The sequence below is a fragment of the Aquarana catesbeiana genome, linkage group LG04, assembly GCF_042186555.1.
Source record: "Aquarana catesbeiana isolate 2022-GZ linkage group LG04, ASM4218655v1, whole genome shotgun sequence".
NCBI classification, from domain to species: domain Eukaryota; kingdom Metazoa; phylum Chordata; class Amphibia; order Anura; family Ranidae; genus Aquarana; species Aquarana catesbeiana.
Window position 1 is genome coordinate 122,346,918 of NC_133327.1, and position 12,366 is coordinate 122,359,283.

The following is a 12,366-nucleotide window of genomic DNA, read 5'->3' on the forward strand; positions in this document are numbered from 1 at the left end:
GACAGTCACTCCGAACTAGGGACAGTTGGGAGGTATGCCTAATATATACAGCATGTCACAAAAGTGAGTACACCCCTCACATTTTTGTAAATATTTTATTATATCTTTTCATGTGACATCACTGAAGAAATTACACTTTGCTACAATGTAAGGTAATGAGTGTACAGCTTGTATAACAGTGTCAATTTGCTGTCCCCTCAAAATAACTCAACATACAGCCATTAATGTCTAAACCACTGGCAACAAAAGTGAGCACACCCCTAAGTGAAAATGTCCAAATTGGACCCAATTAGCCATTTTTCCTCCCCGGTTTCATGTGAATCGTTAATGTTACAAGGTCTCAGGTGTAAATGGGGAGCAGCTGTTGATAAATTTGGTTTCATCGCTCTCACTCTCTCCTACTGGTCACTGGAAGTTCAACATGGCACCTCATGGCAAAGAACTCTCTGAGGATCTTAAAAAAAAGAATTGTTGCTCTACATACAGTAAAGATGCCTAGGCTATAAGAAGATTGTCAAGACCCTGAAACTGAGCATACAGTGGTTTAACAGGACAGGTTCCACTCAGAACAGGCCTCGCCATGATCGACCAAAGATATTGAGTGCACGTGCTCAGCATCATATCCAGAGGTTGTCTTTGGAAAATAGATGTATGAGTGCTGTCTGCATTGCTGCAGAGGTTGAAGGGGTGAGGGATCAGCCTGTCAGTGCTCAGACCATATGCCACACACTGCATCAAGTTGGTCATCCTAGAAAGTAGCCTCTTCTGAAGATGATGCACAAGAAAGCCCACAAACAGTTTGCTGAACACAAGCAGACTAATGATATCGTTTACTGGAACCATGTCCTGTGGTTTGATGAGACCAAGATATACATATTTGGTTCAGATGGTGTCAAGCGTGTGTGGCAGTAACCAGGTGAGGAGTACAAAGACAAGTGTGTCTTGCTTACAGTCAAGCATGGTGGTGGGGGTGTCATGGTCTGGGGCTGCATGAGTACTGCTGGCACTGGGGAGCTACAGTTCAGTGAGGAAACCATGAATGCCAACATGTACTGTGACATACTGAAGCAGAGCATGATCCCCTTCCTTCGCATACTGGGCATACTGGGCCGCAGGGCAGTATTCCAACATGATAAACCCACAAACACACCTCCAATCACACCTCCACTGCCTTGCTAAAGAAGCTGAGGGTAAAGGTGATGGACTGGCCAAGCATATCTTCAGAGCTAAACCCTATTGAGCATCTGTGGGGCATCCTCAAATGGAAGGTGGAGGAGCGCAGGGTCTCTAACATCCACCAGCTCCATGATGTCATCATGGAGGAGTGGAAGAGGACTCCAATGGCAACCTCTGAAGCTTTGGTGAACTCCATGCCCAAGAGGGTTAAGGCAGCACTGGAAAATAATGGCCACACAAAATATTGAAACTTTGGGCCCAATTTAGACATTTTCACTTAGGGGTGTACTCACTTTTGTTGCCAACGATTTAGACATTAATGGCTGTGTGTTGAGTTATTTTGAGGGGACAGCAAACTTACCGTTATACAAGCTGTACACTCACTACTTTACATTGTAGCAAAGTGTCATTTCTTCAGCATTGTCACATGAAAAGATATAATAAAATATTTACAAAAATGTGAGTGGTGTACTCACTTTTGTGAGATACTGTATATAAAGTCAGACTTGTATTGCTTTAAATAGAGTAGGGAATGGTTAAAATCCCTGTAAACTTTTTTTGCCATCTGTATTATGTTGGGCAGATTTTTCTTCACTTCCTGTCCTGGAGATGCAAGTCTTTCCAAAGTGGGGGGAAATCCCCCCTTAGATAGTTATCACTGGAACAAGTGTTGCCATTAGAGGATAGTCCCTCCATTTCTGTTCTGGTGACAACTAAAATTGTTTTTTTTTCCTTCATTTTTCCAGTGACAGTGGTAACCAGAACAAATTTCTCTACTCTGTCAAAAACTGAAAAAAGCTTTGAACTCTGGAAGCTGAACCCAAAAAAGCAGGCAGAGGGAAAAAGACCTGTTAATAGTATTACTTGTGGTCTCCCTGATCTTTACCATGCCTTGTTCTGTACTGTGTCTCTGTGTGAGCCATCTTGGCCTAAGCATAGCTTTGATTCCTTGTTTCAGAGCCTTCAGAAAGGAGAACAGTAAATGGCACCATAAGGACATCACCAAATCTCATTTCAAATATCCTGAGAATAGGCAGCAGTACCTTAGACGATTTTGCACTTCAGATAAACAGCTTTAAATCTGTAAGCACAGGAGTGCGTAGGCAGCCTAATATACCTAGAAGTGCAGTGCCATTGTAACACCCCACAGCAATTTACTTTGACTGCAAAAAAACAATGTTTCAGGGTCTTAGGGTTGCTGTTTACATGGCCAAATGCAGAATGTGAAGAACAGAATTCAGATTGGTTCTTCAACTGCTTTAGCAAAGATACCTTTGTAGGAAGTTGTTGTGTGCTGTCTGGAATTTGTCCATTGATCTAAAGTGCTGCTGTTTGCTTCTTCAGGCTTGCAGGAACATAATGGGGACTAATTTGTCCTTTGTTATGGTCTCCAGGAAGCCATCCTGGGGAAGCGAGTGCCTGTGAATGACAATGAAATTCTGCAAGATTTGGGTGGCCATTTTGGGGAGGCTGTGATTTATATATCACTTCCCTACCATTTTATAGGAAGTCCTCACAGGACAAGAGAGCAGAGAGGCAGCATCATCATGTAGCAGCATAGAGAAATGTATGTGGTCGCCACCTCCAGATAGTGAGTCTGCACCGCAACTATTCAGGAAGCCATGTGAAAATGGTTTTGGACAGATTCTAGAGACAGAATATTGCATCTGCATCCCTGATGTGAAATAAACAAGGAAGATTTGAGAGAGAACAGATCAGAATCTGTTCCTCAAGGGATAATGGGATTTTTAAGGGTGCATATTTCTCTCATGAAGTAAGCACAACCACAAGGGATAATTAAAAAAATCTATAATTTATTACAAAGTATACAATTTAAAATGGTAACAATATTAAGTCATAAAAACAATGACCAAGATTAATACTCATTTTCAATTAACTTGAACAGATGCTTGTGTATATTGTGTAGCCGACGCGTTTCGTAGATTAGATTGCTGCTTCTTCGGGGCTGTTCGCCATGCATCTGCATAGTTCAAGCTATAAAGAAACATGACTTTAGTATCAAAAGTAGACAATAATTTTACAAAAGAATTTCAACAATATTTTCATTAGAGTGCCAAATATCCTGACATTGATCAAAGATATATTGCAACATCGGAGGGAGAGAACCGGCCACATCCAGTGATAAACAGGTGGTGTCAGAATCACCTATATGGTCTTGCAGATGTCGAACCATACTTATGGTTTAAAAGAAATTGTGTCACTGATCATCTAAAAATTAAAAATATATATATGTTAAGATGCAAAAGCATCGTAGAATAACACATATATATGCCCCGCGAGTAAAGCATTGGCTCAATACCTTAAATAACCTGTAATAATAAGACTGTAGTTGAGAAGGATTACCTCATCAAATTACTAAATAGTGTATAGACATAGGAGGGAAGGAGGGGGTGGGGGAGGGGGGGGATCTCCAGTCAGTTGATCTCCCCACAACCCCATGAGTGTAAATATAAATAAATATGTATACATAGTCAAAAATAGGGGTAAAAGAGAAAGATAAATATCATCCCAACCCTCAACATTCATGGCCACTAAATACTATCACAGAGAGCCAAATACCACACTCAGAGGGGCAATGTGAACATATATAGAGATACAAAAAGTATACAAAAAAGGGGGGGACCGAAAACAGAACCTACCTGATAAGTTGCCACCTATAGGGATTGTAGGGAAGACCCGAGGATATTTGGATCGGAGTAGGGCAGCTTCAACGATCCAGGGTCAGAGCAAGCACATTCCAGTCCTGTTCGCCCTAACCAAGGGCAAAAAAAAAGCCTCTGTCCTCCTCTGGTACACGTAGCATGTCCTCCCCAGCTGCCGTAATGTGAGTCACACTGAGTCATTGATCCTGGCTTCCCTTTTACGTAGGGTTCCAACTGGAAGTGAAACGAGCGGGGTCAGTTCGCTGACATCACTTCCAGTGTGAGTGTCCCCGAGATCGCGCATGTGTAGTGACCCATCGGCCGCTGCATTATCGGCGAACGAAGGTCCAGAGCTAGAGGTACCATCCAGCTGCCAAAAGGAGAAAGGCAGCTGGCAAATGAGGAGACAAAAGCCTCCCCGTTCCAAGGGGACACTCGAACATCATGCTCTTGCTGGGTGTCCAGTGTGCTCCTGTTCCTTTAAGGGGGTTTGGGCTGCCTCCAGGCCCACCTGCCCCTCATCTATGCATTTAATGCATGTGCTTCCATTGTGGAGACGCTTATAAATTCAGTAGCGTTAAGACTGCAAGCATACACGGAGTGCTGTGAAGAGGCCTTGCAGCTTATGCATGCGTTTGCAAATGCGTGCTATCTAAACACCTGTTTTTAATGCAGACTGTTGGACAGGTTAATTTGGTCAGTTTGCAGACTAGTTGGTGAGTTGAGCTATGGAATGTTCTGTTTTTGTCTTTCATGTGATAGCCCTTCCATGTGCTCCTTGCGGTGAAGGCCACTTATAGGTGGGGTCAGGGGCCATTTGTTTGTCACACAATATGACCAACACTGCAAGATGACCCGTCCTCTCTCAATGATGTATTTGCAATCAAAAATCATTTTGTCAATACATTTAAAAAAAAAAAACCTTACGATAAATATCCATCATAATAAAATTATGTAACTAAAAAAGAAAAAGAAGAAGAAATAATAACAACATAACAATATAACAATATGAATAGTATAAACAGTGGTGAGTATGAATGGCTGCCTAGATGGTTATTCCTATGTACATATCACAGCATGCCACCTAAAATAGCCTATATACAGGGATCCAAAAGGAGGCATAAAAATAGCCTCCAAGACAGTTCCTATAGAAAAGGCTTGAAGGATAATGTCGTTCATATCCAGCGGGCTCTTTGATTGAAAATCCATTTAGTTTCCTGTTGGAGGATTTTTTATTAAAATTGCCTCCTCTTTCCTGTTGTGGTATAACCTCAAGTGCAAAGAATGAAATACATGATGGATCGTAGCCATGATTGAGACCTACATGTCTACATATGGGTGTATAAAGCGGGCCGGTGTCAAGGTAGTATAAGTGATCACGTATACGTCTGGCGAAAGTACGTTTGGTTTTACCAATGTAAAATGCACCACATGTGCAGATAGCCAGGTATACCACGACAATGGTGCCACAGTCGGCATATGATTTGGACTTCCTATAGCTGCCTCTGGGTAGTGAACAGCCCTTCCCCTCCTTTATCCAAGGACATTGATCACATTTACCACATCTATATCACCTGAATGACCACAACATACAGGGATATACAATGTAATACTGACACATAATCACACACATAGGTTGGACTTGACGGACTTGTGTCTTTTTTCAACCTCACCTACTATGTAACTATGTAACTATATGTGCCATTGCCTCCCACAGCGCCTTCCATTATTGGTAAAAATTAAAGATGGCTGTGTACAAGGCTGTCCCTTTCGGATCGAGACCTCCTATATACTACTTCTGGACAATCTGACACGTACTTTGAAATTTTTGGATCCTCAGAAAGAAAATGCCAGTTTTGAGCTATTAGTGCGCAGAATTGATCTTGGAGTGCGCTAAAAGTGGTAATCAATTTTGTAGTAACATTGGTACTCTGGGATTTGGATTTAAAAATGAATTGCTCTCCTTGGTTAGACCTTGCCCTTTGATAAGCCCTTTTAAGGATCTTTTTGCTGTACCCCCTGATCTGTAAGCGCCCATAGAGGGCTTTAGCTTCCTTCTTAAAGTCTTCCTCCCTCGCACAATTATGCCATAACCTAAGATATTGGCTAAAGGGATGCTACGTATCAATGAATGGGGATGAGAGCTTGAATAGTGTAAGATGGTATTTCCAGGAGTTTCCTTGCGGTATAGGGTGCTATAAATAGATCCATCCGGATTTAGGAAAAGTCGCAGATCCAGGAAAGGGATACTATGGGTATCTGACTGCATCGTAAATTTCAGATTGAATTGATTGGCAGACAGAAATGCCATGAATTCAGAGAGTTCACTTGAGGTTCCAGTCTAGATGACAAGCACGTCGTCTATGTACCTCTGCCACAAAAGAATGTGGCGGAGGTACATCGAGGCCCCATCATCTGAGAACAGAGTTCTTTCAGACCCCCCAGTTACAGGTTGGCATATGATGGGGCACATGAAGTCCCCATTGCAACCCCCTGTACCAGGAGGTATGGGGACCCATTAAACAAAAAGACATTGGAAGTCAAAATATGTCTCAGTAAAAAGATAACAAAATTACATAGTTAACAATTGTTCCTATCCTGTTCATGCAATAAGCCTGCGACCAGCTCAATACCCTTCTCATGAGGGATACTCGAGTATAAGGCTTCAATGTCGATAGCTACTAGTATAGCGCCCACAGGAATAGTGAGACCCTCAATGACCTTGAGCAATTCCAACGTGTCTTTAAGATAAGATGGAAGTCCAATAACATGGGATCTTAATTGACTATCCACATAGGTACTTGCTTTTTCTGTGTGACACCCGATACCAAACACTATTGGGCGACCAGGGGGATTTTTTATATTTTTATCGACCTTCGGGAGGGCATAAAAGGTAGATATCTAGGTATTCAAAAAGGTTCTTGTCAATAAGGGCCTGTTGATAAGCCTCAGTTATAATGGTACGATATTGTGCTCACAAGTCTGTCAATGTATCCCGGGGTTTCTGCTGATACCATTCATTGTTGTTCAAAATTGTATCACACATCTTGATATAATGATCTCTATCCATTATAACCACATTACCGCCTTTGTCGGCTGGTTTCACAATAATCTGGTCATTTTGGGTAATATTCCTGGAAGCAGATTTCTGTCCTTGAGTAAGGTTACTCATGAAGCATGGCGGAAAGGAAAACCCCTCAACGTGCTTCATGGTCTGCTTGAGAAATGCCCATACCACTGGGCAGGTCTGTAACTGGGGAAACTTGGTAGATTTAGCCTTGAATTTCTGTGGGTCAGATGTTATCTCTATATTGTTATCTTCCTCATCAGAGGAAGGGAGGGTGGTCTGTTCATCCACACCAAAACCCTCATTCTCATCAAGCAACTGAATGAGGGTTTTTAGCGTGTGAAAATCTTGGACTTTAAATCCTTTATACATCTCCTCATCACCTGTCTCCATACGTATTCAGGAAGCCATTTCTGCATGGGACCTGAGATGAGGGATAGACAGAATTTACTTCTGACAAGATTGACGTGTATGCTTTTCCCTGTCAGGGCAAGCGTGATGACCCTAGGCATTCAGTTGGACAAGTGGGAATGAGGATACTATTTGAGAGGTTGTTATGCACTAGTAATGCGAATACTACAGCACCCCTTCTATGCTACCTACAATGGGTACAGTAAAGTAAGTTTTACAAGTATGTACCTTGCACTTCACCCTATTCTGGGGACAGATAATAACCCTCTCATAGACACTCGGTTCACTTACAATTGGAAATCTATCACCTTGTGGGACTGTATTTTCTCTACATGTATGGATCTAAATTAGGCCATGTCATGTAATTGGGACTATACCCGTTAAGTGCTCAGCAAGAGATGTGCCAAGCATTTACAACTAACACTTTTTGTTTTCCAAGTAAGGCATCCTGAAAACAGAAAATCCTCCAAATGTGTGCACTAAATCTTAACATGTAAATGTGGGCAGTTGAGCAACAATAAGTTAAACTCATATGCTAGATTAAGAAACTTGTGTAAAGTTGAACGTAATTTATAAAGCACAACCAATATCAGGGCAGTGTAACCTAAACTAAAGGGTGCAAACCTGACCTTGCTGCTTGTGGTGGTTAAGGAAAACCCTCTGGGGTTCATTCAGACTTCCAGAGTCCTAAAGTAAACCACGCTGAAACAGCAGACCCCTGTTAAAGTGTTTCTAAAGTCAGAAGTTTTTTTTTATTTTAATGCATTCTATGTATTAACCACTTCAGCCCAGAAGATTTGGCTGCTCAATGACCAGGCCATTTTTTGCGATACAGCACTGCACCGATTTAACTGACAACTGAGTGGGCATGCAACGCTGTACCCAAATAAAATTGATTTCCTTTTTTCCCCACAAATAGAGCTTTCTTTTGGTGGTATTTGATCAACTTTGCATTTTTTATTTTTTGCGCTATAAACAAAAGAAGAGCAACAATTTTGAAAAAAAAACACAATGGGGGTTATTTACGAAAGGCAAATCCACTTTGCACTACAAGTGCACTTGGAAGTGCAGTCTCTGTAAATCTGAGGGGTAGATCTGAAATCAGGGGAAGCTCTGCTGATTTTATCATCCAATCATGTGCAAGCTAAAATGCTGTTTTTTATTTCCTTGCATGTCCCCCTCGGATTCCAAGTGCACTTGTAGTGCAAAGTGGATTTGCCTTTAGTAAATAACCCCCAATATCTTTTACTTTTTGCTATAATAAACATCCCGTATTTTTTTTCAAAATAACAAATTTTTTCCTCAGTTTAGGCCGATATGTATTCTTCTACATATTTATGGGGAAAAAAAAATCGTAAAAGAGAGAAAATTGATTGGTTTGTGCAAAAGTTATAGCGTCTACAAAATAGGGGATAGATTTATGGCATTTTTATTATTATTTTTCTTTTACTTGTAATGGCAGCGATCTGCAATTTTTATCAGGACTAAAATTGGACACTTTTGACACATTTTTGGGACCATTGACAATTACACAGCGATCAGTGCTATAAAAATGCACCGATTACTGTATAAATGTCTCTGTCAGGGAAGGGGTTAACACTAGGGGGCGATCAAGGGGTTAACTGTGTTCCCTATGTGTGTTGTAACTGTAGGGGGGATGGGACTGTCTAGGAGGAGTGAGAGATCGGTGTTCATACTTAGTATGAACACTCAATCTGTCTCTAGTCCCCTGAAAGAACCGGATTTGTGTGTTTACACACACAGATCCTGGTTCTCGCTCTGTCACGAGTGATCACGGGTGCCCAGCTATCATCACGCCCACTGGGAACTCACATCGGCTCCGAACACACGCTTTGGGCGCGCGCTCACCCCTAGTGGCCAAAAGGCAAAGCGACGTAAGGTAATGTTGTTTAGCCCAGCCGTGCCATTCTGCCCCAGTAAAACTGTGGGGGCTGGTCGGCAAGCAGCTAAGATGAAAAACCTTCTGTGTGCAGCAGCCCCTTTAGTTCCCCTAATATTTACCTGAGCCCCATCTTGATCCAGCGATGTTGCACGAGAGCCTCAGCTGCTGGGACTCTCCCTTGTCATTGGCTGAGACAGCAGTGGGGTGCCATTGGATCCTGCTGTTATCAATCAAATTCAGTGAGCCAATGAAGAGAGAGAGGGGGCGGGGCCGAGCTGCAACTTCATGTCTGAATGGACACACAGAGCAGCGGCTCGGCTTGGCTGCCTCCATAGCAAGAAGCTTGCTGTAGGGGCACTCGGCAGGAGGGAGGGGCCAGGAGTGCCAAGGGACCTGAGAAGAGGAGGATCAGGGCTGCTCTGTTCAAAACCATTACACAGAGCAGGTAAGTATAAAATGTTTGTTATTTTTAAACAAAAAAAAACAAGACTTTAATATCACTTTAAAGTGTGCTCCAGGTGTTTGGGTGTTATTGTGAACTTGTATCGGGCGATGGAGTGTAAAGATCTCAAAGCTCCATCTGTTCACATCCTTGGCAGACAGGCAGGTCTGCAAAGGTTTGGGTGGATATAGAATACACAGAACTGCCTGGATAGTTCTATGTATTGGTAGGGTCCCAGATTTAGGGTTCAGCTCTATGGAATAGTGTGGGGGCTTGCCTACAATGTGATAAATGCTTAGGTGGTGTATAGGGTGGCTTTACTTTAAAAAAAAATAAATAACATGAAATGCTATTTTCTTTTGTCTGATTTTTTTATATTGAGGTACATTGCTTGGAATGATAAATGACTTAGAACAAAGGTCTAAATCGGTAGAAGGATATGATGCCTGAGATGTTCTGATTCTGTGGATTCTGCACTTTCCCCCATGGAAGCTTATATATCTCTAAGGAAGAATAATTAAAAAAAACAGTAAGCACACATAACTACTCCTTTTGTTTTCAAACTTACCAGCAATTTTCATACAGATTTTATTAATTCTACTTTATTTAAAATATCTACTAAGAGAAATGCATATGCTGCTGTTGCTGACCTTTCCTTAATGCTTTTAAATGCTGAAATGCTAAAGATGCTAACTACCTGTCCTATTGATTTATTAGCTTCAATATTTTAAGTCAATGACCAGGGATAGTTATGAAGAGGACATTCACCACATTGCTAAAAAAATCTGTTCTAAAAGATGTGGAGGTTGCCATTGCCAGCCTCTGCTTCTGAAAAAATGGATTTTTAATACAGCTTACCTGTAAAATCCTTTTCTTGGAGTACATCACGGGACACAGAGTACCATAATAATGACTAATTGGGTTATATGCTACCTTTAGGTGATTGGACACTGGCAACCAATAGTAAGACGGTTCTTCCCATATAACCCCTCCTATACAGGAAATACCTCAGTTTTGTAGCAAGCAATGATGATCCCAGAAAAGAGGGGAGGGACCTCTGTGTCCCATGATGTACTCCAAGAAAAGGATTTTACAGGTAAGCTGTATTAAAAATCAATTTTTCTTTATCGTACATCACGGGACACAGAGCACCATAATAATGACTAATTGGGATGTCCTAAAGCAATGCACCTGAGGGGGGGAACACAATATCCCTAAGCCCAAACGGGCCAGAGACTATAAAGCTGCCTGCAACACGCTGTGGCCAAAAACAGTCTCTTTTTGAGATCTAACATCCACCTGGTAAAACCTGGTGAACGTATGAACTGAAGACCAAGCGGCCGCATTGCAAACCTGAGCCATAGACACCTGTTGGTGTACTGCCCATGATGCACTAACCCCTCTAGTGGAGTGTGCTTTTAAATCCCAAGGTGGAACCTTGCGCTTTAAACCATACGCCTGGATAATAGTCTGGTGAATCCACCTAGATATAGTTGAACTTGTTGCCAGCTGTCCTTTTTTAGGACCTTCCGGCAGGACAAAAAGGCAGTCAGTCTTTCGAAAAGAAGCTGACATCCTTAAGTAAACTTTGATCGCCCTCACCACATCAAGCGAGTGAAGCGACCTTTCCTCCCTAGTTTTAGGGTTTGGAAAAAAGGAAGGTAGAATGGTATCCTGATTTAAATGAAATTTGGAAACCACCTTTGGTAAAAAATCAGGACGAGGGCGCATGACCACTCTGTCCTGATGAAGAATCAAAAAAGGTTCTTTGCAAGAAAGGGCGGCCAATTCTGACACCCTTCTAGCCGACATTATAACCACCAAAAAAACTATTTCCTGACTAATAGGACAAATGGAATATGCCCAATAGGTTCAAACGGTTGACTCTGTAAGGCTGACAGCACCAAATTTAGGTCCCAGGGACATAAAGGATGTTTAACCAGCGGCCTCAGGTGCGTTACTCCCTTGACAAAGGTTCGTACCAAAGAATGGGATGCAATTGGTCTTTGGGAAAAAAACGATAAGGCTGAAATCTGTCCTTTAATTGTCCCTAAAGCCAGCTTCAAGTTTACTCCTGCTTGAAGAAAAGCAAGAACTCTTCCAATCGTATACCTACGAGGGTTCCATTTCTTTTCCTCACACCAAGAAATGTATGACTTCCAGACTCTATAATAGATAGCTTTAGAAACTGACTTTCTAGCATTTATCAGAGTAGACAAGACTGAACCCATAATACCACAGTCTTTCAGTACTCTGGTCTCGATAGCCATGCCATCAAATTTAGCAACCGTAAAGAAGGATGGAATATGGGTCCTTGAGACAACAGGTCTGGACGGCATGGAGGGACCAATGGGTCCCCCACTGCCAACTTCACAATCTCCGAGTACCATGATCTCCGGGGTGATGCTGGGGCCACTAGGATCACTGGCTTCCATTCCTCCTGTATCCTGTGTAGTAAGTGCGTCAGAATTTGGATCGGAGGGAAGCCATATATCAGAGAATACTGATCCCAAGGAACTACTAATGCGTCTATCCCAACAGCAAGCGGATTCTTGGTCCTCGATACAAATCTGTCCATCTTGGCATTGAATCTGGATGCTAGCAGATCCACATCTGGGGTCCCCCAGTGTTGACAGATCTGTAGAAAAACCTTGGGATGCAAGGACCATTCCCCTGGCAACAATTTCTGGCAACTTAGGAAGTC